Genomic DNA, 26865 nt, shown 5'->3' on the forward strand with positions numbered 1-26865 from the left:
ACGATGTGCTGTGCAAGCAGGAGGATGCCATGGAGCTGGGGGAGTGTGCTGGGGAGAGACAGGGAGGGATGGAGGAGCTGTGACTCCTGCTCCCAGGCTGGGGACTGTACCTCTGGAGATGTGGCAAAGCCATCTGAGCTCACCTCAGTGGCTCCTGACGAGTCCCCAGAACATCCTGAATTCATCAAAACCACAGAAGTCTCTCCAGAGTCACTCCCAAGGTGTGGATGGCATCACCCAACGCTGCCAGGGCCTTCCTGGGGTTAAAATCTCGACGTGTGTGTGTGTGCTCCAGTGCCATCCATCACCAGGAGAGCACAGTCCACCCATTGTCCACATTCCATGGACAAGCTGAAGGCAACACAACACCTCGATGTGCTGGATGCCACCAGGAGCATGTGCTCTCACCCAGTCTCAGTCTGCACTCCTGTAAAGTGCTTCTGACTCAGCCTGTTTCATGTTTTTGAGTGGTGAGCATGAAGAAAATAGTAAAGATATCGTTTCTCCTGTAGCTCTCATCAATGCTGTGATGTCTGAGTGTATTTGCATAATTAAAACATGGAATTCAGCAAGAGAAATTGCCTTAATGGACAATTCCCCTCACCCTCTACAACCAAGCACCATCTGTCAGAAAACTGGCTTTTCAACTAAGTTCTTTCTTCACTGCAATTTAGTGTATTTTATTTCCATGGCAGGAGGCCTTTTCTGGTTCCCAGGATACAATTTGGGACATATAAATCAAGAAGTGCAGGAAAATGCCTGCTGCCTAGATATGTCTGGCATGTGCCTGTGCCCAAGACATGGACTTACTTCTGGAAAACCTTGATGAAATTGGGAAAGCCCTGTCCTGACTGACCTGGATTGCACACAGGGAGCAAATCCTTTCCCCCTTCAGGATTTCCTTCCCATCATCTGTGCATTCACTCCCACCTGCTCCTCACCTTCACAGCTGCACTCCTGTCTGAAAGCAGAAATAACATCAGACTCTTCCATCAGGTTTTTCCAAGCTGGATGGAAAGATTGGTTGGTTTGCTGTGATTCATTGTTGTTATTTCCCTTTCTTTCCTTCTTCAGTGTGGGAATTTGTGTCGGACATTACCTGGCAGAGAGAAAGCTGAGGGGAGAAGGAGAGGCTGGGCTGTGAGATCCTGGGGCGGGGATGGCAAAAGAAGAATCTCAGCTCCTTCAGCACTTCTGTTCCTTTTCAGGGAAAAAAAAAAAAAAAAAAGCCTGGTCACTCCTAAGCTGATATATTTTCAATTCATTCCCTTTTAATTTTCTGGGAGCAATCCTCAAAAAAAAAACCCCCAAAAAGTCAGAGTGAAGCAGCATTCCCCTAACAAATATTACAGCAGGCAAAACTGAAGACCCCAGTGTTCTCCACCCAGTTTAATAAAAAAATTGTTTCTACCTCCTTTTGTACTTCACTGTCTGTCCATAGCTCTAACTGTGCTGCCTCGGTGGCACAGGCTGTTAAAATCCTCTGCTCAGGGAGCTCCTTGCCCTCATTTCTATGGACAGGGTGTGAAACGCAGAGAGTGAGAGCCCTGTGACCACTCTTTGCACATCTGGGCTTGGGTGATGTAGTCAAACACAGCAAGCAGGGGTCAGACCTGGTTTTCCCGAGATCCCCTGTCCACCATGGATGCAGAAGGAAGATGTGCCCGATGCTGGACCACCCTGGATGCTCCACCCAGCACAGGGCAGACCCCTGGAGCAGCCACTCAATCACCAGGAGCAGCACCAGGAGGTTCCCAGCCTTGGGTTAACACCTATCCCTGGGCTGTGTGGAGTGGCTCAGGGGCAGACTCCCCACGGGAGCAGCTTTTCCATGGCTGTTCCCAACTCCCAAGCCCCCCCCCCCAGTCCCTGATTTCTGCACAGATTTTCTGGTCCTTGTAACACACAGCAAGAAATTCCTGTGGTGGTGTCTCCAAGTGCCAGCACATGTGGGCTGCTCCCTGGGTACATATTTATGCTCTTTCCATTTCAGCATGATTTAAGGTTGTGGGGAAAACAGTTACAAAGGGGGAGAAAAACAAAACCAAATCCCAACCTCTCCCAGACTGCTGTGGCCAGGCAGATGAATTTCATACTTATCAACCCCAAGCTGCTCTGAGATAATTAGCCTCAAAAGTCAAAAGAAATGAGCCAGATGTTCCCAAACCTGTTCACCAGAGATTCTGCCTTTGATTGTGACAGTTTAGCATATGAAATAAAGCTGTCTAAAGATGGAACTGGAGTTTAATTTCTAAGATGGTTAAAAAAAGCCCTGCTTCATAGGAAGAGACTATCTCAGGAAGGAGCAAAGAGCTTCTGAAAACCAGCAGGATAAAAAGCGCAGTGAAGTTAAAAATTAATGAACTTCACCCTCTATAGAGTTTAAGTCCCAGCTAAAAAAGAAATTGGGGTACATGAAAAGTGATTGTGCACATGAAGATACAAATAAAAATCCCAGTCCTTATGACCTGCATCTATAATAATAATAATAATTATGGGAAACAAGTGTACAGGCCATCCCACCCACTGAAGAATTTAAAAGGAAGCTCATGGAAAACCTATGACACTTATGGTTTTCCAGACTTCTGTACTAGACTGTACTAGGAATAAAGTCAGCAATGACACCATAAGTTATCCCATCTGAAGAACTCACCCCATTTTATTTGTGGCTTTTTTTTTTTTTTGTTTGGATCTCAATTCAGCAAGCAACTGAAGGGACTGTAGGAGGATTGAGAAAGAAAAAAGAGAAGTATCAGAGAAGAAGCTAATTAAGATTCTAGACTATTGGAAAATCCCAATACCACAGAATATGAAAGGTCATGTAACTAAGAAACAGTCAAATTAAATTTACTTTCCCCTTTGCCTTTCCAAGAAAACCTCAGCAGCCACAGAATATTTCACCCAAAGGATAACTGCATGGAAATATTAGGTGAACTTCAGAGAAAGGGCTTATTGAAATGCTTTCTCAGGAGCACTGGAGCACTGCATTGAGCTGCACAGACACCTGCCAAGTGCTAGGACAGAAATCAGTGGCAAAGCAGCACTCAGGGTGATTATCTGATTATCCCTCCTGATGTGGATGCACAACAAAGCCTGAGCTGCTTGGAGTCCACTCTGTGTGTGACCTTTCCTACTGCACTGCTCTAATCCAATCACTGCCAATGCTTAATGTGCAACGTGTGCTCACAGATAAAATCTCTCCAGAGCAGTCAGGAAGAGGAATGAGTGCAGCTCTGCCAAAAGGAGAGAGGTTCCCAAGTTCAAATCCTTATTGGATTTGACTGCTGGGAGAATCAGTTACATCCTGCCCAGTGGCAGCTTGTGTCAGAGCTCACCCTCTGACCAGCCAGCACTGATGTAGCTGATCTGTAAATTTGTGAGCTCTATTAATCACTTCCCAGCTGGAATAATTTACTGGACTGACACAATCTAAAGGTTCACTGCAATATCACAAACTGTGATTTGATTTCCTTTCTGATAACATTTTTAATTCACAGTCCATAATAATTTTTTTTTTAAATAAAATATCCTGCTGACTTTTCACATCTGCTCAAAGTTATCTAGAATAAGTTTGTCATAATTTTGGGTAGGATTGTTTTGTAAGAGGAAGGATGATTTTGTAATACACTGTTTTTGATTTTGTACAACACTGTTGTACAATAACAAACAAATCTGTTGCGGCTACAGCTACCCTGGATTCAACAGAATCCTCAAGCAATTGTTCCCAATTAGTTCTCATTCTTCTGCTTCCCTTTTTAAAGACATCCTTATCTAGATTTCTGCAAACATGCTAGCACAGCCCATCTGAGAGCCATTCCTAAAAACTGACTCAAATCTGAATTTAGCTGAGCTTGGTATCATGGAATCAGAATGGTTTGGGTTGGGAGAGACCTAAAGCTCATCTCATCCCACCCCCCTGCCAAGGCCATCCCACCCATCCCACAGCTTAACCCCAAGAGTCAGTGTTTGATCAGGGGACATCAATGAGGATGGACCAAAGGACAAAAGCCTTAGACGTAAATATATATAATTTTCTAATATTGTCTTGTCTAATGATGAAGTGCCCAGATTCCCAGTAAAACTAAGGATTTCTCCTGCTATTTCAGAATTCAGGCAGCAACCCCCTGGATGGCTGCAGCTCCAATATCAAAGGTAGCTGGGAAAGACTGATGGGTGCTAAATATTTCTTCACATAAAGCTGAACGAAACCCTGCAAGTTGAACCAAGTTGATCTTCAATAGTAGTGAAAAGGCCTTTAAAAATGTGACTCATGGAAGAAAAAGCATCTGCAAAGAGTGTTCTCTTTAGATCCTTGGAAAAAAGTCACTGCTGTTTCTTTGCTGTTTTTCAGGCTGATATCTACTCACTCTGCTTGGTTAAAGCTCATCTCATCCCTGCGAAGGAGGAGAGAGTTATCTTCATTTTTCACAGAGTATGGCTGTGTTTCAGAGGCTGCCTTATCTAAGGTCACACAGGATGACAAAAGTAGGCACAGAAGGACATCCAGACCACTTGAAGCCCAGCCCTGTGCTGAAACTCTCAAACTTCTTCCCTGTGAGCAGGAACTGGACTCATAGCTGTATAATATCCTGTTTATTAGGGCCACTTGACATAGAGAAACGTTATCAGGGAAAATTCATGTTCAATGAATTAGTAAAAAGAAAAGCTGCTTTTAAAACAGCTTCTGCTTCTAATTATAGTCGGAGAGGAAGAAACACTTCAGCTTCTTTTGCAAAATTCTATTTGCTTTAGTTTGAGCCACAACAGAGCTCACATCCTGCAGGAATACACTGAAAGATTACATGTGTCTTACTTATACAGTATTTATTGTCTTCTTTTAAAATATTTGGTGCAGACTTGTCTTCATAACCACCTTCCTCCAAACAGAATCTACACAAAGTGCAGTCATTTAGAGGAATGTATGTGCTTTTTAGCACTCACTGGTCTGACAGGCAAATATTAATTGGGTGAGAATGCCTCTCAATTTAATTAGGATAAAAATAGTCTGTTCCTATTCTATTGATCAGAAGAACACACTGAAATATAACTGAGCATCAGACACAGATGAGTGTCATTCCTGACAGTCCAAATCTTCCAGCGAATTAAAATACATTTTTTATTTACTGCTTGGAGTGTTGTGTAGAAATATGATCAATGGGACTATGAGGATGCAATTTTGGCATTCAGAACTTAAGGGAAGAAATGAATTTTAAAAATACGTTTCCAGGCTTTGGTGGGTGAGGACAAAGCAAACACAACAGGTCACGGTCCGAGCATACACTGTGAGAGCAATGGTCCCTTGGCCTCTGCCTCATCATCCCTTGGGTCTGCCTCCATGGAATTTTTCCTGACAAAGTTCAAGCTGCAGGGAGGCCTCTGGGAGGTTTCTCATGGCCATCCCAGGTGTGCCTTCCCCTGGTGGAGATGGCTCTGGCATCTGCCTTGCTCCAAACAGAGCCAGGGACTTGGTCTGCTCATGGCACATGGGGAAAGGTCCGTGAGTCAGGAGGGAAGTGGGAGCGATGTCATCTGCGAGTTCCACAGGTCACATTTGTGACAGGATGAAGCCAGCTGGACGTGGGCTGCTCTTCCACGGTCTGGGTTGTGCAATTGGTGTCTGCGGTGAACGGAATCGGGCCGTGACACAGGAAGGGTCACACAAGAGAGGGCTCACCCCAGGATGTGCAATCACCCGGGATCATCTCTTCTGGAATGTCGTTATCAACAGAGACAAAGCTACACAAATCCAGGCCAAAGCTCCCGTGCTGCTGGGGATGTGCTCCTGTGTTTGGAAAGCAGCACCAGCAGTGTTTCCTTCTCCAGCACTCACCACCTTGCAGGTAAGCAGGAGGGAAGGAGCCCCACAAGCTGTGAGCACTTTCCTCCTCTGTTCTCCTCTTCTGACCTCTCTGAGTATTTCTATTTGGTTTTTGCAAGCACTGATATCTTGATTTCTTCTTCTCCACTCCCAAGCACATCAACATCCACTCTCCCCTGTGCAGAACCAGGACTTGATGATCCTTGTGTGTCCCTGCCAATTCAGGATATTCTATGGTTCTATGATCTCTGACATTTAAATTCCTCTGTGTGCTCTTCCTCGACCCAGATTTGACCTCTTCCTGCAAGACAACAACTTGTTCACATAAAATGTTTTCTTTCTAAGCCAGTTCTTTATTTAGGCAGCTGCTTTCCTCTTTCTGTCTGCATACCATGCTCAAAAAAAATAGTTACAGATTTTGTATATGGTGTAAGCCTCCACAGTTCTGCTTTTTTACTTTCAAGCCTTGCAGTGCCTTTCACAACAAAGACACTCATGCCCTTGTGGGATCTCCTAGTTTATACAATGGATATCTTTCTAGTGTTTTCATTTGGGGTGAAAACTGGAGATAGGTGGCTCTTCAGGCAAAGAGGTAAGAGAAAATGAAAACAGTCAACAGTAAATTCCCTGGGAGACAGCTCAGATTTTTAGATATTCTTAATTTGCTCCTTAATCTCTTTTTTTCCAGGCTGAAAAATCCCCCAAGTGAGAGCTGTGTTTCATACATCAAATAGCCCTCCACATCTCTGCTTTACTGGGAGTCTTGGAGAAAGCAGGACACTGTGGACACAGGAGCTATAACATGGCCAGGAATTACCTTCAGCCCCCATCTAAACATCCTTTGTCACACTGCTGACATCACAGCCCGTGTTTTGGACAAATTCCTGCAAAACATATCCCTCAGTTCACAAAAGAGTGCTATCAGCACATGTCAAAATGAAGAGGGAAGACATAAGGAAATGGGGCTTAGCTCTACAGCATCTTCCAAGGGTAATTGGATAACCAGAGCTCAGGCTTGGGACTGGATACTTAATTTTTAAAGTGGTGCAGGGAGAATTGAGCATTAACAAGAAAGTAAGTCCTCACAAAGCAAACCAAAAAGCCTGAAAACATGAGTTTAAGCACAATAAGTGGCAGCAGAGAGATAATTGTGTGCACTTCTGGCCTTATCTGCAGACTCTGCTGTACATGGAGTCATTAAAAGCAATCTCCTGGTGAAAAAGAACGCCCACCTCATATTGAGCTGTTTAAGTGGTTGCTGTAATTATATTTACAGATGTCTTAAGAATACTTGTGTAGGAAACTGCAGGTCTTTAATTAGAGGTAGGCGGGCAGAGAGTGCATTCTGCTCCACTAAAAACAGGCCTGAGCTGACTCAGGAGTGACCTCCCAGTGCCTGTTTGGGGAAGACAGAGGCTGCTTTCCTTCTGCATCCCAAATCAGCTGCAATGGCAAGGGACCTTTTTGAAAGAACTTCCTTGCTGCAGCTCTCCGTGCTGATCCCCTCCTGGGAATGTCACTCTGGCAGGATGGAGGGATGGATGGATGGATGGATGGATGATGGATGGATGGATGGATGGATGATGGATGGATGATGGATGGATGATGGATGATGGATGGATGATGGATGGATGATGGATGGATGGATGGATGGATGGATGGATGGATGGATGGATGATGGATGATGGATGGATGATGGATGGATGGATGGATGGATGGATGGATGGATGGATGGATGGATGGATGGATGGATGGATGATGGATGATGGATGATGGATGGATGATGGATGGATGGATGGATGGATGGATGGATGGATGGATGGATGGATGGAGAGATGGATCCAAGGATGGATGGAGGCACTTTTGTCTCTGGTTACTTCTTCCTGAATTTCTCAGGCCAAGCATTTGCCCTGTTCCCAAGAGGAGAGGCAACAAAATAGGGCTGAATTTTCCCATCTCCCTCCAAGTCCAGCCCCACAACTCTCTGAACATACTGCCTCGTTATCTGGTCACTGAGTTCATGGGCTTCCAGCTGATGGGGAAAAGTGGCAATACCAGAGCCCTTTCCTCGTCTCCCCTTCTCTTCTCTTGCTTCTCTACCTGCTGAAGGAATCCGTCCCACAGAGACAAGCAGTGCAAAGAGGGAGCTGTGGTAATTACACGCTGTGTGGCATCATTATATTTTCCTTGATTCTACAAGAAAACCACACTCCCCCTCCTGTCACTGGTTTGGCTTCTTGCACCCTTTCTTTCCTTCCTTCCTTCCTTCCTTCCTTCCTTCTTTCCTTCCTTCCTACCTTCCTTCCTTCCTTCCTTCCTTCCTTCCTTCCTTCCTGTCCCTGGCTATGCACCATGAGCGTACAAGAACATTAAGAGTGGAATTAAAATGTGTTGAAGAGAGCAACAAGATCAGCATGTTTAAAGAGGTGTTTGGCTGACAGCAGGGACTGTGCAGGACAGGGAATCTCTTTCTCAAAATGATGCCTCTTGTGCATCCAGGTACTGCTCAGCACTCTAATGATGTGCCACTTTTTAATGATTTTTTACTTCTGTTAGTTTGGCAGAGAATTCTTAATGGAGCAATCAGAATTTATTCCATTTTCTGTGCTGTTTGGCAGCTTGTTGCCTGTGCTCAGACCAGTTACTGGCTCTGGTGGTGCCAGGGGATGAAGTCGGGGCAGAGATCCTGTCCTGGTCTGGCTGATTCTCCGTGGCTGTGGTACTCTCTGCATTCACCTGCAACACAGTAAAAGACAAGACAAGCTTTTACTCCTCGTTTTCTTCTGATTTTCTAGTTGTAAACCAAGATACTCAGGATGTAATGATTTCATTAAGGGGATTAAGCCCTTTCTAAAACTGAAAATTAAATATTTGAAGACAGTGAATACCATGCAATTTTCAAGAATGTATTGCTCATATTTTTTTTTGTTTTTTTGGTGTTTTTTTTTTTTTTTTTTGTTTTGTTTTGTTTTTAATTTGGAAAGTACTTTGAAAGTATAGCTTTCCCCTCTCTCAGGTTATCTGTGATCCACAGGTGTGGCAGATACACCTTTATTTTGCAGAGAAAGATTTTCACACCCGGGTACTTTTTTTTTGACCTTTGATTTCCCTTTGAACTGATACACAGCTCTGGAGGGAGAGGATCCTAAAGAGGACCCTAAAGAGGCTGAGCCTGGGGGAAGTCCTCAAAGAGGTCTCCCCTTATTTTATTAATGGAAAAATACCCAATAGACAGGAAGGAGGTGCATGTGGAGAGACCACAGTTGATGGAAAGAATAGGGAGAAAAGGTTAAAGGGTGGTTGACAAATTTAAATGTGAATGTTTCCAGACTCTCTTGGAACTGGATGAAAGGTGCTGATCTCCTCCAGGCTATTCTGTGTTTTGGTTCAGGACTGAGATCCTGCATTATGTAAAATACTCTTTCCTGCTACAGTTTCACCATTTCCTGACCTTAAACCCCAGAATAATTTAACTATTTCAATTGGTTAGCCACAGTGAAGTCTACTGATAACTTGGAGATAAGGCATTTCCCACACTTGAAACCTGTCAGCACAGCTTTTTTACTAAAATTATACCAGATTTTTAGCAAATGCCTTTAATGGCAAAGAGCTGTGTAGAACGTACATAGAACCATCTGGGTGAAGAGAACTGCTGTTCCTGTGTTGGGGGTTTGGTAGAGGAAGGTACACACATAACTGAAGCTTAGAAAACAGCCCTAAAAGTAGTGAATAATCATAGAATAGAATCCCAGGAGGGTCTGGGCAGGAAGGGAGCTTAAATCCCATCCATTCTTGCCCCTGCCACGGCAGAGACACCTTCCACTATCCCAGGTACTCCAAGCCCTCTCTGTCCAACCTGGCCTCAGACACTTCCAGGGATCCAGGGACAGCCACAGCTTCTCTGGGCATCCTGTGCCAGGGCCTCCCCACCCTCACAGGGAGGAATTTCTTCCTAATATCCCATCTAACCCTGCCCTCTGGCATTTTGCACCCATTCTCTCTTGTCCTGGCATAAGAGGAACTGATTGTCTTATTTAGGGAAACAGGGGGTGGTTCTTCAGCCCTTTACCCGACATGTGGATTCATAAATTTTTGGTTGGAATGTGAGAGAGCACTGTCTTGGGCTGAGAGGTCTAGTCTGAGCACTTTATCAAAATCAAGGAGGTTATCCAATGGCATTTTTAAATTGAACTCCATTCCAATGTATTCATAATTGCAATTGTAATTTTGTCTCCAAACCTGCAAGCTCATGGGTTATGAAATGTCAGCACCATAAAATGCCTGCAGGTTTGCAAGCTCCAGCCCATGTTCTTGGAAAGAGTGTGACTTGGCTTTACTCTCACATCACTTCCCATGGGAGTTAATTGAACCCTCCAGCTCCCAGAGGCTCTGTGAGAAGCCTTGTGCCTAAGGGCCAGCATTTCCTGCCAAATGAGATATGGGAGCTTGAGATTCAATGGAAGCTGCAGAGCTGAGACACATCCTACAGACACCACCTCTAACTGGGTCTTGTCTGGGGTTACCCTCCCTTCCCCTCTGAACTGAAATGAGGAGCACAGACAGATTATGCAACAGAGACATTTCTGTTCATTCTGTACAAATGTGTCCCTCTCCAGATAAACAGATTCCCTTCTCTTTATCTCCATCATCATCTTTGGAGCCAGCCATGGAATTTCAGCCATGATGGTCAAGGGTTTAAGTGGAGTAAAAGTTTTTAGGAGAAGAAAGTTTATCTTTTATTGGATTACTCTGAAAGAACAGATAAGCATCCAGGCATGCAAGTCTGACTGTTTGGAAAGGAATTGCTTGTTGGAGACCTTGGCCTTTCTCTCCAGCTTTTTCAGTTTGTCTAATTACATATATTTTTCCTTTCAAAGCTTTCCATGACTACTCCTGAAATGATACACAGAAGCCAGGGAACAGCAGCCTGGATTCCCAGTCAGGAGAGGCTCAGAGGCAATTTCTGAAGAACTGGATCATCAGTCATAAACATGAGTTACACGTAGGTCTCATGGGCTCAGATAGCAGCAGGTCTGATTTTTGTTTTTGGCTGCAGACACTTAAGGCCATTCCTTGGCAGTGTTACAGGAGCAATATTTACACAAGGATGAAGGACAACTTTGTCAAGGCATTTGCACAAATTAAAAACTTTATTTTTCCTTGCTACTATTTATAATAGCAGGCTGAAAAAAAAAACCCCAACAAAACCTAAAACAAACCCAACCCAAAGCTGGTTTCCCTATGAAGGGATTTTAATTGGTTTTCATGGTCGGATTGAGTGACACTGTGTTTTCAAAGCACAGGCTGCATCTTGAGTGAACTGTGAGGATGAGGAGAAAAAGGAAAATATTTTCCCTTCTTATTGGGAATTCTGTATTGATAATGAGGACCAGAGGCTTTAACACAAGGGATTTATGCTGATTGATCCATGCTGAGCCGGAGAAAAAGCCATTTTTTCACTCATAATATGAAGAAAATTTAGTTTGGCTTTAGGCTGATCCCTGAATATATGATAATGTGGATAAAAATTTATTGAATTTAGCTTCATCTTTAAAAGAATAAAAGAAAAAGGAAAGGTCAGTATTTAAAATCTGTGGCCACATATGGATCTTGGTAAGGTCTGTTGATATTGAACACCCTGCTGGAGCTGCTCAGTACACAGGAGATACACTCTGTATATCAAAGAGCAGAAAAATAACAATGAACTGCTAAGTTAACTCCCCTGATTTCTCTAGAAATGAACACAAGACATTACATAAGTTTCTGGAATGAATGATCCCATAGACCTTTCATACAAGTAATAAACCTGCACACCTGCATGGTTCATAATGGATGAAAATGGGACCGTGCCCTTGATAGCTGATTAGAGCTACTTAGAAAACAGCAGTTTCATTTTGTAGGTGAATGCTGGAATTCCTTAATCTCTTCTTATTCTAAACTGGGATGAAATGTTATCATTTGCTGGTACAATAATCACTGGGTCAGCAGTATTGTGGTTTCATAGTTGAAAAAACCCCAAACAAACCCAAAGGAAAACTGAAGGTAACATCTTACTGAAATGAAACACTGACAGATTCATCAGGAAACTAGAAAATGGAGTCCAAATTAATTTGTCACCTCAAGCACTGCTGCTGTAAAATCAGCCTGGTCTGAGCGCTGCTCCATGGGTGTCTTAGCAAGGACTGTTGGATAGAGCCCCAGATGTTCTCTGTTTCTGCCCCAACAGCACCCAGAGGGTGTGAGACACAGTGAGCTTCATCCTGATATGGTTTGGGGTGAAAAAACCAAATATTCGGGAATCTACCATGTCTGTCTTTCTGCTCCCAGCCTCACTTCCTCTCTGAAGCATAGATTTGATCTCAACACTTCAGTTCTACCTCAGCCCAGCAATGAAGCAGTGCTGGAAATGGTGGGAAACTTTATGGCTGGTAGACACAAAGGGTGAAGCCAGCCCCAGAAAGTCCATTTTGCTCCAGAGCTCTTTAAAACGAAAAGCCTCAAACATTTATTCTTGCTGACAGAGTTACAAATATATGAGGCTGTCAAAACCCAACTCAGATGCAGCGTTGTGTCTGTCACCGTGTTAGTGGAGTTTAGATAGGAATGAGAAAAGGAATTTGTTTCCTCAGTAGCAGAAAATTGCTTATTTTACAAGGTGCCACGGAGACTGTTATCTACTTGGGATTTATGGGGTGGAGGCTTTAATAATGCATTTCAGCAGGAAAGGAATGTTTGTTTTATGACATCCTTCCCAGGGCGGTGCTTGGCTTCTAGATGCACTGTGGCTTGAAAATTACCAACGCACCTATCAGGGAGCTGGGACTCCACTTAACCCCAGGGCAAGGCAGCATTTGCACAGGGGTGGGAGCCCAGACTTTTCCCAAGACTTGGAGGCAGCTGGGCTGCAGAGGCACCCTGGTGGGGGGGCAGTGTCAGGGACAGAGCATCGAGGCATTCAAATGCAGCTCATTATTTTGGACAGCACCTCTTTGTGTGGAAGCATCATTAGCAACAGCAGTGGGGCTGGAGCCATAAAAAGCCGTTCCTGTAGGATAGCACCGGGATCCAGTCCTGTGACACACTGCCCGCTGATATCTGAGAAGAACAGCGAGGTAGCACGAGACTTTTGAGCCAAATAATGATAAAAATGATGCTGTTGCTTCTATGCTGAAGCCAAAACAGTCTGTAATGTGCATTTTTTTTTGGCCAGCAGCAGCTCTGTCAGCTGAGCGGAACGGTCACAGCCAGCTGAGCAGGGGGGAAGCGCCGTGTGACAAACAGCTAACAGGAGGGCAATATCCAGGAGGTGCAGAGAGTTATTTGTTGCTTAATGAAGAGCCTCTCGAGGCTGAAAATTTACAGTGCTTCCACAGCTCAATTTTGTTGGAGCAGGGAATAAAAAATAAGCCTTGAGTGGAGCGCGGTGACGTCGTGGTGCGCAGAGGAAGCGACGCAGACCCCGCAGACCTGCGGCCCAAAATTATATTGACAAGGGAAAGGCAGGCTGAGAACACGAGCAGGCAAAGGTCAGCCAGGGCATGGTATGGGGGTGGTAATTAGGCCACTAATTAGATTCTCTAGGGCAGGCTGGGGAAGCAAGAATGCTTTACAGTAGAGAAAGGAAGAAACAAATTCCTGGCGCGCTGTCGGACGTGTCCCTTCAGACCAACCTGCCTCATGATTGCCATGGTGAACCAAGTCCTGGTGGAAATGAAGAGCAGCCTGAGCAGTTGGGGGTGGGATACAAGGACCTTGTGACAGGAGTAAATAGGTTTTCTTCACCAAAGAAACAGTGAAGTTCAGGGAAGGACCTGCTGAGAGTCCTCCACCGTTCCCGGAGGAAAGTTCTTGGTCAAACAAGTGGGATCAAAGATGGGTTTTGGTGAAGGAAGGGAAGGAATGGAGGTGTTCCAGACAGGAATCTTCCCTTGCAAGCCAGAGTTCACCTCACTGTCTCTCCATAATGTGTAGGTAATGGGAATAAGGTGAATTAAAAACACTGAAAATATTCCCTGGAGAAAAAACAGATCCCCAGTGGGATAATAAACACAATAAAATGAATTTGTGTCATACAAACACTGCAAGTTGATTTTCTGAGGTGGATTCTTTGCAGAATCACACTCCCCACTGACTTCTGCTTGGCTTCATCCCAATCCCCTCCTCCTGGTCAGATTTAAAAATCACATTTCATCTTATTTTTCATTTCCCGGGCTGTGAGATCAATAGTCTAGTCACACATAAACATAATCCAAATCTTCTTTTTGTACTGTTTCTGTTGTTATCACAGAAAGGACTTGGACTGAAAAGAACATTTTATAAGAGATTGTTGATTCTGCTGGGATGGATGAAAGCTAGAGCTGTAACACTGAAGGAAGAGAATTCAAATAGAAAGGAAAAAGTGAAGGCATCTGGGACATAAAATAAATCCACCACTTTAGCTATGATTTTGCACTTGTTTTACCCTGTTCTCAGGAAGAAATTCTTCCCTGTAAGGTTGGTGAGGCCCTGGCACAGAGCCCAGAGCAGCTGTGGCTGCCCCTGGATCCCTGGAAATGCCCAAGGCCAGGTTGGACATTGGGGCTTGGAGCACCTGGGACAGTGGGAGGTGTCCCTGCCCATGGCTGGGGAGTTATAAATGTGAACATATCTCCAATTTATCCACATATAAAATCAGTGGACTGTGCTGGGCCAACCAGACAGGAGGAGACTGGACCTAATTAACATTTTACTATACTCTTGTGGTGTTTCTTATCTCTGTACAATTTGAAAGTAAAGTTTGGAGTCTAGATACAGATTATATCAAATGTAGAGCATGGAAAATCCTCCCCACAGTCAATTATCCCCAACATTCAAATCTGAGGGAGAACAATCTTTTTTGTAGATGGTCATTGGAAAGAGCACAGTGCCTTCAACTCCACTGAAAAAAGCTCATTATGGAAAAGTTGTACTCCAAAAAAAAACAAAACCCAAACTTGGTGGTGGAACTTTTCTGGTTGTGTCTTCCTGGAATTTGGATACTTTGGTCAGAATTGCATCCAATTCAATTAAGACCATACATGTCAGCAACACTTGCCCTGTCACCTTCTTGGCCCAGCACTGGGATGAAAAGAGGGAGACTTTGGATAAGGGAGAGGACTTTTGGAGCAGTTAATAACTGAGTTGTGGTCCTTGGCTATAGCACAGTGACTGTAAGAGGTTGTTGGCCCAGAAAGTTGATCAGAGGTCACCTTTTCAGCTCCCCAAAGCAGAAAGCACCAGCAGAGCTGGCAACCAGTTGAAAAGGAAAAAATAGATTGTCATTTTTTCAGGCAGTAGCACTTGCCAGCCTCAGCTGCAGCTGGTGGTGAGACCTCTTGTTGCCTGAGGAAGTGTCCAGCAGAGCTGCAGGGAACACAGAGTACGGAGGAAGGGCTGGCTCTCTGTGTTCCTGGGGTTTGGGAATGCTCTACCTTCATGGAGCTGCCAGCCCGGCAGCAGAGGAGCATAAATCCAGCCACAATTTCCCCCAGCAGAAAAGAGAAAAGGAGCAAGAATAAAATGGGATTGTGAACTTGGAACTAGAGGGATGTGGCAGGAGGGAGAGGAAGAGGAGTGCCAGATTTGGCCGGGGCAGAGGTCCAGGGGGTAGTGGAAGTCAGAATGGAGCATCCTGATGCACCCCTGGGCAGGAAACCTTGCCAGGACAACAGGAAAGGCTCAGCAAGCACGAGGCCTTGGGGATTAAAGCAAACATTTCAGCTTGGGATGGAAGCGCTGATGCTTCAATCAGTGGTGCCACAACAATGATGAGTTATTTTTATTTCCTTGAAGGAAGTGGGAAATGGACAGAAAAAGGGAATTTTATCACTTCCCACCCTCAATAGCTGTTCAGGGAGTGCAGAGGGAGCTCCCAACACCCTGGTGGCTGCTGAGTGCCTCCCCAAGTTCACTGGGCAAAACTTTGTGCTACCTGCAGGCAGTAATTGACAGCAGCAACTTAACAAAAACAGCAAGACAGTGTCTTGCTAAAAGGGCAGGCAACAGTAATTTTCCAGAAATGGATGCTTCCAGCTTTCACTGAGGATAAACACTCAGAACTCTTGCAAATTCTGATAAGTGACTTCGAGCCTGTGTGGTTATCTTGCCTTTTTTTTTTTTTTTTTTTTAATACTGTGAAATTGTTGGGAGAAATAAAAAGAGCTGGAAATCTTTTTTATTCTTCCTAAGGGATTCATTGCATTCTACTTTGCATTGCTTCCTCTTATTACCAATTTTCACTGTACATGCTTTTAATAAATACTTATTGCTATAAAGATAATAACATTCTTATCACATTAATGGCTTTGCAGTGGTGTAAATGAAAATGAATATTAATAATGTTAACAGTAACCTTGATACAGTAAAACACCAGTAACTGGGAAATTTTTGAGTATTTTACAGGACAAGAAACCTTTCTTTTCTGGTTTTACTCTGCCAGCACTGGAACGGAAAGTAGGAGAGACAGAAATTTAGATATTTGTGGAAAAGGCCCGGTGATTATTTCCCATTATAGATCACTGCAGTCTGGTTTATTAAAAATATCTTCTCATCCCCAATTCTTCCCTGAGGTATTTCTGCTGCCTACCAGCTCTGCAATGAATGAATGCAGACACCATATGGGCACTTGTCTTCCAGCCTGTGTGTGGGTCTTTTGGGGCTCTGCTCAGATTCCAGCAGATGGGTCAGACTGGCATTTCTTTTCTGAACCAGAAGAGAAAAAAAAAAAATCAAAAAAGCAATGGGGCTACACTGCCATTCTAGGCAGTTCTGCATCTTCTTATCTGAAAAGCTGAATGAATCAACCTCAGGGAATTTTGCTCTCTTTTAATTGCATCCCTTTGCATGAAAGAAAAAGTCACCTGCAAGTAAATCATCAAAAATGTGAGTTTTGCATGCCTGTACATTTCCCAAGCATTCTCTTTTGTTTAAATGTAGGCTGTATTTGAGATTGGGAGCACATGGAGCTGAGCACCAAAGATTTTTTTTGCATGATTTTTTTTTTCACCTGTATTAGCCTAAAAACTCCAACAGGAGCCACTGATACCAGTGGTTGTATGTTCTGCAGCAGAGAGAATAATCAATTCTGAGCAAAGAGCTCTGTGTTAGTACAACATGAGAGGAAATTCCAGTGTGCTGGGAGTGCAGTCAGAGGGAATGAGTATTGCAAGATTTCTAGTACTAAGCAGAGATTTCAAACTGCAAAACCAAGGGTTTATGTGAGGTTAAGCCTTGAGATTTCCAAGTCTGAAAAATTTGATAATGTCAAAGTTATTGTCATTACTTGGCTGAGCCCTGTCACACTGCTCATTTGCTTTCATAGTTTGGGGACATTTTTACACATTAAGGCATAAATTTAACAGAATAAACAGCAATGTAAAAAACTACAGATGGTAACTGCAGAGCAGCCAAGCATTGGCTCCAATGGTGAATTTAACTTTAGGGTTCCCTGCTTTAGCAGATGGCAGATTTCAGGCCTGACTTTGCATTGATGTAACTTTCTTAAGTGCAATCTCTTGGGGGGGGAGGGTTAAATTCACTGAGATTTTGCTTTAGCTGATGGTGCCAGTTGTCTCAAGCATCAGATGTATGTGTGGGTATGTCACTCATCTCACGTGTTGGGGTTTGGGTTTTCAGTTTGGAGAAGGCAGCTGGATTCTACAGCAGGATGGAGAGTGTCAGCCAACATCTGGTGACAGAAGTCACAAGACACGAAATGAAGAATTCCTTTTATATGATCAGGTAGAATAACTTATTGCTCTGCTTCTAAATGGAGATGGAAATACGAAAATGTGGCTGTAGCACTGTAGGAACCTGCAGTAACTCCATCAATGACTCCTGCAGGGCCTGAGGAACTGTGTAAGAGCCTGACCTTGTCAACATATCCTTCTTTTCCACAACATTGTGACAGTGTTCCTATCACTGGCTATAAATGAAAAATAGATGCATTTTACAGGAATATGTAGATCCCAGCAGCACATTCACCTCTCCACGCTAGCACCACTAATTTGTCTCTCTCCATCACTCTGATTTACAGCAGTCCTCAAAATGCAGACTAAGGCCTCTCAGTAGTGTTTATCTCACTGTCACTTTGTCTCTTTGTCTTGCTCCTATGCCTACAAGCAGGCAGAAGCTGGCAGCCACTGTCTCCAGCATAAAAGTGGATGGAATAAATTAAAAATGGCCACAGGGTATCGTGGAAACCAGAGGTGTGAAGGAAGGTGGCCAGCTCTCCAAACAGAATGAGTAAAGATGGCAATGCAGCCTTGGAGGGTTAATGCAGCATCCACTGCCCACAAATAACACCATCATTTCACCATCCAGAAATACTCCAGGGAAATAAACATTTCTCATCATTGCCAGGAAAGCCGAATCATTAAGGAACAGAATGATGATGAAATGCAGAAAGTCTTGCTTCTTGAGCACAGCACATTAGTTTCTGGGACATGAGGCTCATTTGTAATAGGGATCTAATTCATATAATCAACACCAAGGCTAAACACTGAAGAGAAGATTTTCTGAAATAAAGATTGATTTCTGTGCCAGACTTTCCATGCTAAACACAGTCCCAAATTGCATTTCTGTGTCCAGGAGCGGGTGTTTAGAAGCCTAAATATCCATTTGTGCATACCAATGGGCAGCTTGCCTGTGCAACCCGAAGAAAAGCAAGAGAGGGATGGATGTGTTTTCCAAATCTCAGCTCCCTGGTGGTGCTTCTTGGCTCTGCCTGTGAGCAGAACTGGCTCGGTGTGCCTGTCTGTCCTCAGTATTCCTGGGCAGGATCCACAAGGCATTGAAGTGCTCTGTGGCACCACTCCGAGCCCTTTGGGTCGGGATGAGGCTCTTGCCCCGTCTCATCTGCTGTTACAGCAGTGCCTGACATTAATATTTCCCTCTTCACCACAAGTTCTCAAAGCCCTTTTCAAGCCTTATTAAGGTTCACATCACACGCAGGGATGATGCAGAGGTCCTAATGACAAGGAAAAATGAGGACAAGAGAAGTGACTTGCTCAATGTCATGCGATTGCAACCCAGAGACTGCAACAGGAAGATTTGAGTCTCAGTAGTTTGCTCTGATCCCTAATGAATACTAATGATTGGCCATATTGATAATTCATAGTGCTTCCACTGGGTTTCCACAGTGGAAAGTTTCCACTTTCCACAGCACACACAAAGTGCTGTTCAAACACTCATTTTTTTGCCCTCAGTGAACACTGGGGCTCCGCATGTTGCTCACCCCACAACCCACTCTGCTTTGCAGATGTGGAAAAACCACTGAGTTAATCAGATATTGCTCCACCAGCAGGAAGCTGAACGCGGAGGTGGTTGCAGGATGAGGCATGAAAGAGATGTTCACAGTGTCTGGCTTCTGGCATGTCAGCCAATGCCTGATGGAGGGGTGCTGGAGCTGAGAACTCAGTCTCCCTGACTGCCAGGAGAGGAGCAAGCTCCATTAGAAGCCCATTCAAAGCATCTGAATTAGAAGCTGTTTCTCTCTGCTGAGCCTCTGGAGAGATGAACATTAAAGGTCTCCAGTTAGACATGTGAATATTGTCCCTTAAGTGCTTATTATTATTCCCATTTTGCAGGTGGGTGAACTGGAAAGGACAGGACTGTGCTAAATTAAGCGAGCTGCCCGTGCTGGTTAGGCTCCCTCTCTGCTCCCCCATAAAACTCCTGGAAATGTATATGAGAGAAAAGAATGTAAAGCTGCATAAATCTCCAGGGGAATATGTTTAGGTTGTAAAAATACAGAGACAGCATGGAAATACCTCCAAGTGCTCTGGGAATATATGGTGAGTCATGAGCACCGTATATTAAATGGTCAACGCTTCTCCAACAGGAGCAATTCCTCATGTGAGACCACAGGAGTCACAGGAATTGGCTTTGCCCCAAACTGCCTGATTCAGCAAGATAGCAGCAGTGTGCAGGAACCCTGCTCGCATGTTTCAGCTTTTAGGCACTGGGAAAAAGGAGAAATGGAGAGATTTTTTCATGGATTCAAGCATGGCAGTGTTTTAACTCTATGAGTAGGAACCTACCAGAAAATTAAAATGCAATAGGAATAGATAATCACAGAGGCACAGAATGTTTTGAGTTGCATGGGACCTTAAAGCTCATCTTAGCCAAGCCCCAAACACCTTCCACTAGACCGAATTGCTCAATATAATTATTGTATGACATGGTATTTCTTCTGTCTCTCAGTCTTCTGCCATCTCTGGCATTCTTCCTAAAGCCAAAATTCGGTTTGCAGTCGTGGTAGTCATTAAAAATTATCATCTAAGAAAGTGTTTATCAGCTCTATCATTGCAGGTGCACTGAAGAATGATTGCAAATTAAAATGGCTTTGTAACAAGGCCTGAGCTAGCAAAAAGGGAGGGAAAAAAAGGAGAAAAAAAGGTATATTAATTTTTCTGAAATTAGAAGATAGAATAACACTCACAGGAAACATTTATCATCCTGTCAGCAAGGAGGATACATGATTGATCTTTTTAATAATGGTTTTCATAACTTTGAAGGCAAAGACAGTTGGTCTATCTTGGTATTTTTCATAGAACATCTAACAAGTTAAATTACTTTATTTGTGTGTCTAAAACGAAGGCTCATGTAGCAAAAACAGGTTTGGAAATTAATTTCTTTGCAGTTGTAGAGGGGCAGGACCATCCTCCGCTCCTGAAGGAAAAAATCAGGATGGCACAGGCCATGTCTATACAAGTAGACTCTACAAACTCAGCATTAACAAATCAGTCTGGGTACTTGAAATATTTATAAATTATGGCTAAAAGAAACAGTCTTTTTTTTATTTATTTCTTTCCCCAGCACTATGAGATGTCTGGAATGTAAATAATTTTAAGGAAAGATTCGTATGTGCAGGCACATGACTTGTATGTAAATGTACTTCATGCCCACAAGCTGTTTTATTAATTCTTGAGCCACTGTTGAAGGCTGGGGTTTGCAAGGAACTTCATGAATCAAGAGCAGCAGATGGGAAAGAGGAAGGACTGGGGTGTGTAGGGAAAAGAGCCTATAAAATACAGTTAATCTGTTTTTTTCTGGAGGTAGACAAAAAGGTAAAAATCACTTAAGGAAACAAGGTACACATATAATCCGAGCACTCCTTACAACACATCCCTGATCAAATTTTAAACACTTCATTTTGAATTCAGGAACTGGAGGAGAACTAATAAATGACATGAAAGTGAAAACTCGGGGAATTGGAGTGTGCATGTAAAAGATCTTCAATTCCCTGCCAGTGGCTCGGACACCAAATGTGACAACACGAAGTAGATCTGGAGAGCCACACTTTGTATATGGGACAGAAGAGGAAAAAATATTCTGTAAGAGAACTAAACACCTCCAGGAGTACCAGTCTTCCCTCCTTATCCATCAGAGCAATGTGAGACCACGGTGGGTTTCACTGTGGGAAAAGAGGAACCAGGAGCAGAGATGCTGTTGACTCCAGTGTGCGCCTTGAATCAAAACCAGAGAAGCCACCTGATCATTTTAGCAGATCTGAGAAGTCTTAGAGCATCTTTCATCATTTAATCTGCTGCTCAGCTATCTCGAGCTCTTCATTAATCAAAGCTCACAAGCATTGCAGATTTCTAAAGATCTTTTAAAAACTTTTTATTCAAGCAAACCATTTAAACAGAGCTTGAAGCAATCTAATGTCAAGCTCTTGGCTGCTGCCTCCTGCAGTTTTGCCAGGGCTGTGATGAGCCCCTGGGAGCTGTCACCTCTCTGGGAGCTCCAGGAGAAGCAGTGTGGAGCCCTCAGGCCAGCAGCTCTCGTGAGCTGCTCCCGGTGCCAATCTGAACCCATCTCCATCTGCCTTCTGGATCACAACTCCTTCGTATCCCTTCAGAGACTCACAGAGCTGTGCACGCAGCAGGTTTTGAAGCTTTGCCTGCCCTGGGAATCACAAACACCTGCTTCCAGAAGCAGCAGGTATTCACAAACTCCAAAGCTTCTCGTTGCACGCGGTGCCACAAAAGAATTAGAGTAATTCTGAGCAACGAACCATTAAAATTCTATTTTAATTGATTCCCGGCTACCTCACAACTCCAGCATATTGTTAAATCAGCGGTGGATGAAAGTAGCAGGAGGTAACATCTTCTGCATTGCTGCAGGGAGAGCGTATCTAAAACAAGGCAGTAAATCCTGGGTGCCTCATTGCCAGAGAGATGCAGACAAATTGGAAGAAATTCATAAGAAGAGCAATAAAAATGATTAAAGGTCGGAAGAGACTGAATTATGAGTGAAGATTAAAGGAACTTAATATGCATCACTTGGCTAAGTGGCCGCTAAGAGGGGAATGATACCCTTCAACAAGTACTTGGAGGGATAAAGATCACCAATAAAAGGGAACTCTTTAGCGTGCTGAAGGACACACAGTTCAGGATGAAAGGATGGCATCAGGCAAAAGGCAACTGGCTCTTGGCTTCAGTCATTAAAATCTAACAGACCACTTGTGGGAAACCAGATTCTGCCACCTTTGCCTAATCAAGTTTCAGTTTTAATTTTTGCCCGTTCCAGGGACAAAGGCATTGTCTTCAATTAAAGGCTGAGCACGAACTCCCAGAGGCATTCCAAGGATGTGCATGCCCAGAAGAATAATTCCCAACCCAAGTTGGGAAAACAGCAAAAAAAAGCATTCAGAGCACTTTAAGGTTGTTCTACCCTTTACTCAGAGCTGAAGGATGTACAAGACATGAAATTAGTGATGTGAATGTGCCTGTTGCCAGGATACCAGGGGCAAAATGAGAGTAATAATGCATTTCTTTAAAATATACACATTCCATTAATTCCAGTGAGAATTACACCAATATTTTAACGGGAGAACAGACAACTAAGAATAGCAAATCTTCCTTCAGTTTTCTCACAGCACCAACTCACAGCCTTGGAGCTGGGAGAAGAGCTGAAATAATTTCCGGGGGGGCTGCAGGGCTGCACATCCTAAGCCCAGCCTGTGCCAGACAGCAGCAGAGCATCCAACGGGATGGGAAATGTGCCTGGAATTGGGCCGAGCTGAGGCTCGGCTCAGCGGAGCGGCTCAAGCTGCTAAGTACAACATCCCTATCACCTGGTGGCTTTCCAGGCTCACTGCACGGAAACTCCCGGCTGGATTTACAGGTTCCCCACCCAGGACGTTGTTCGCTTCCAGCTCCATCACACCTCAAGCTTTCCCTGGAAAAGGGGAGTCCTGGGGGTGCCCGCTCAGGCAGCTCTTGGTGAAGGTGGCTTTGATCCTGGCAGCTTCTGGGGATGCCTTGAGGGAGACGTTTTTGGGGAAGTTTTTGTCTTTTCCTGTCACTGCCCGCATCAGTTTTGGGTGGAATTAGGATTCGACGTAAGGATACGGCTTTGTGCTGGCACCCTGCAGCAGCATCCCTTGAGGAGGGCTGTGGGAAGATCTGCCTGGGGATGGAGGTCATGGGAAAAGGGCTCCCCAAAAGCGGCCGGAGTGGGAAGCAGAGTTCTCCTCTGTCCTTGTGGGCAATGAACTCCTTCCTCTGCTTTATGAGTTTGGGAGAGACGAAGCACAAAGCAGAAACATCTGCATTCTAAGCCCTCTCTGTGAGAATAACCTAGAGATGCTGATGCTGGAATAGGCACGTGGAGGAAAAGCAGCCCTTTTCCCGGGATTAGCATCCCATTACAGCGGTGCTCTGAGGACACAATCTGATTTATTTATCCCAGAGTTAAATCTGGCTATAAATGCACAGCTCTGCTGCTGGCAAACACAGCCGCTGGACCTGTCCACTGGATTTCAGCCCCAAACGACAGCCAGAAGCAAGGATAAAGGACTCACATGGTAAAAAAAAAAAAAAAAAAACCAAAACACCTTTTAAATTCATAAGTTTGCACCGCTAATTGTGGGTCTGCTTTTCAGCACTGCTAAAGGACTCTCCCATCTTTTTCCCCATATAAGCCTGGTCAGAGCTAACAAATACGTACAGACTTGTTTTAAAAGTGGGATGATTCTTCATGTGTTGCAGAGTAAGCATGGCAACCAGCAGAAATCAGATTTACAGGGGTGGAGGTCAGGACCTTTCTTTTTATGAAAACCAATCAAGTCAGAGATAGCTCTACTATAATTTCTATATTGAAACTTCTTCATTTCCTCCCTCTTTGAACTCTGAATCATGAGAATTAAAGGTCAGCCTCAGCTTTTAGGTTTTTAGGCTGTTTATTCTGATTTTTCTTCCTCTGGCAATCATTACAAGAGCACATAGTGACAGGACAAGGGGTAATGCATTCGAACTGACAAAGGGCAGGGTTAGATGGGATATCAGAAAAAAAAATTCTTCCCTGTGGGGGTGGTGAGGCCCTGGCACAGGGTCCCCAGAGAAGCTGTGGCTGTCTCATCCCTAGAAGTGTTTAAGGATGGGCTGGGCAGGGCTTGGAGCAACCGGGGACAATGGAAGGTGTCCCTGCCCATGGCAGGAGGTGGCACTGGATGGGCTTTAAAGTCCCTCCAACCCAAACTATTCTTTGATTCTCTGATTTTTCCTGGTAGCACTGTTCCTGGAGAGGGATTTATTATGCCACTAAAGTTTGTGTTTTCCTCCCCATCTCTCCAGGTAACACTGAAGGCAGTCTGTAAGTGTCTGTGAGATGGGCAGGCTCAACCTTTATGGAGTGCCTGAAAGTTTGAGCTACATGTGGAAAACACTACCAAGATTTCTACTCCAGCTGCTGCTTGGTGAGGAATAATGTAAATAGAGACTTCCCCAGGGAATGAAGATCTTGTTTTCATGACAGCTTTTTTGATTTTTTGTTATTTAAAAATACAGAGAAAGGAAGGGAGTGTAATTACACAGAAATCTGGCTAAGGATAATTGCTATTCAGAGCATCCCACGAGGCCAAAAAAGGCCTTGGAGGGCAGCATATTTAACACACAACAGAAATGCTGAATATGTGTGAGTATTTTATAAATCACAGGTTTCACCTTGTCAGGGACTTTATCCTGGGTGTTTTTTTCCCCCTAAAACCAGGTGAGATTCAGATGTGATCTGAACAGAGATACATATGTGGTGCTGTAGGTAATGTGTGCATGTCTGGCTTCTAAAGTATTTTTAAAGCTTTTATATGGTCTTTCAGGTGCACACAATCACCTGCTTGAAGTCTTTAATTTTTTGGCTCCCAATCAGAGCTGGGTAATTTGTAAACTTCCGTTTTGCATTTTACTATTAAGGTACATATGGTTTCCGTGCAAAACAGATTCCCACAGAGTTGCATGAGCTTTAGATGCTTCTGAAAGTTAAAACCAAAGATGGGCTTGATCACAAAAGGAAGTACTAAAATAGAGAATTCACTGTTCTTTCATGCGCAGCTCGTACTTCCTCACTTCAAACTCTCAGAAATAATATTGCTGAGTATTAAACACATGGATTTAAGCTTAGCAGTGTAAGGAGGGAATATGAAGTGTTTTCCCTTTGATAATACTGGCTTTGCAAGTATTGCATTAAACCTTTGAAGGAAATGGTGTGTGTGCTGCATCTCAGAGGGGATGTGTGTGTGTCACAGACTTAATAACCAGACTACACATTTAACCATATATTTATCATCATAGAACAGTTTGGGGGGGGGAGGAGAGAGAGACCTTAAAGACCACCTTGTTGCAACCCTCCTGCCATGGCAGGGACACCTCCCACTGTCCCAGGTGCTCCAACCCCAATGTCCAACCTGGCCTTGGGCACTGCCAGGGATCCAGGGGCAGCCACAGCTGCTCTGGGCACCCTGTGCCAGGGCCTGCCCACCCTCCCAGGGAACAATTCCTTCCTAAAATTTAATCTCAGCTTGCCCTCTGACAGTTTAACCGTTTTTATGTATATTCTCTGTATATATATATATATATATATATATATATATATATATATATATACACACACACAGACACACACACACAAAGTATCTCGTAGAGAACAAACTTTGCATTGAACTGAGTAGCAGATTTTGCCTTCTTTAGCCCCGTTTGTGCTGTAGCCATTCATTCCAAGCCGGAGCAGGGCAGTGGATGCTGCCTGCAGCCTGACAGGTGTGCGCCAGGGAAGGTCGGACTCGCTCCAGCCCCGGAGCCTCGGCAGCGCCCGAAGCACGGCTCTCCTCGGGCTGACCTTTACCTGCACACCCGCACTCGGGATGCCGGTGCCGCCGCTCGCCCGGGACAGCCCGAATTCCTGCCGGGCTCAGGAGGAGCCCATCTCCTCGTGGATTCTCTCGCTCCATCCCCCAGCCCTACCGCGATTTTGGGGCGCGGGATGCTGCGGGGGAATGCCCCGCATCCCACCCCGGGGGGTTCGGCGGCGCATCCCCCGCTGTGCCCGCACCCATGGCCGCATCCCCATCCCCGGGGGGACATCCAGGGCTGGGGCGGCCGCGGGGCAGAGCCGAGAGCCAGCACTCCGCCTCCCGGGCTGCGCAGCGCGCCCGGGGAGCGGCGGGGCTGCTCCCTCCCCCTTCTTCCTCCTCCTCCTCCTCTCCTCCTCCTCCTCCTCTTCGTCCTCCGCCCCCCTCCCCCAGGGCAGAGCCGGCGGAGGCGGCGGACGCGGGGCAGAGCAGAGGCGGCCGAGGTAGGAGCGCGGGGATGGGATGAAGATGGGAGTGGGATGGAGATGGGAACGGGATGGAGACGGGAAGGGATGGGCACTGCGGGAAGGAGGGGGGTCCCCAGGCCTTGGCTCCCCAAGTTTGGAGGCAGCGGGACTTTGCGGGAAGTTGTGCAGCCGCAGCCGCGGGGGCAGCGCTGGGCACGGGGGACGCGGGGCTGGAGCCGGAGGACACCGGACTGTCCCCGCTCCTCGGCGGGCTGTGGCAGCCCGGGAGACCCAGGGCATCCCCCCGGAGCCCCGGGGCATCCCCCGGAGCCTCGGCAGAGCGGGGGGAGCGAGCCCGGAGCGGGTCCGCGCTCCGGGGACCCCGCGGGGACAAAGGTGGCGCGGATGCTGTCACTGCCCGCGCCACCCGGGCACGTCCCGCAGCCGCGGACGGCGCTGGGCTCGGGGGTTTTTGGAGAGCAGACACTTGT

General features: G+C 45.1%; 1 pseudogene; it reads right to left on the reverse strand.

Moving 5' to 3' along the window:
• Positions 1-26066, reverse strand: part of LOC134046271 (PHD finger protein 7-like) — a 118592-nt pseudogene extending 92526 nt beyond the window's left edge.
• Positions 26067-26865: the final 799 nt, after the last annotated feature.

The sequence above is a fragment of the Cinclus cinclus genome, chromosome 7 (assembly GCF_963662255.1).
Source record: "Cinclus cinclus chromosome 7, bCinCin1.1, whole genome shotgun sequence".
NCBI lineage: Eukaryota > Metazoa > Chordata > Aves > Passeriformes > Cinclidae > Cinclus > Cinclus cinclus.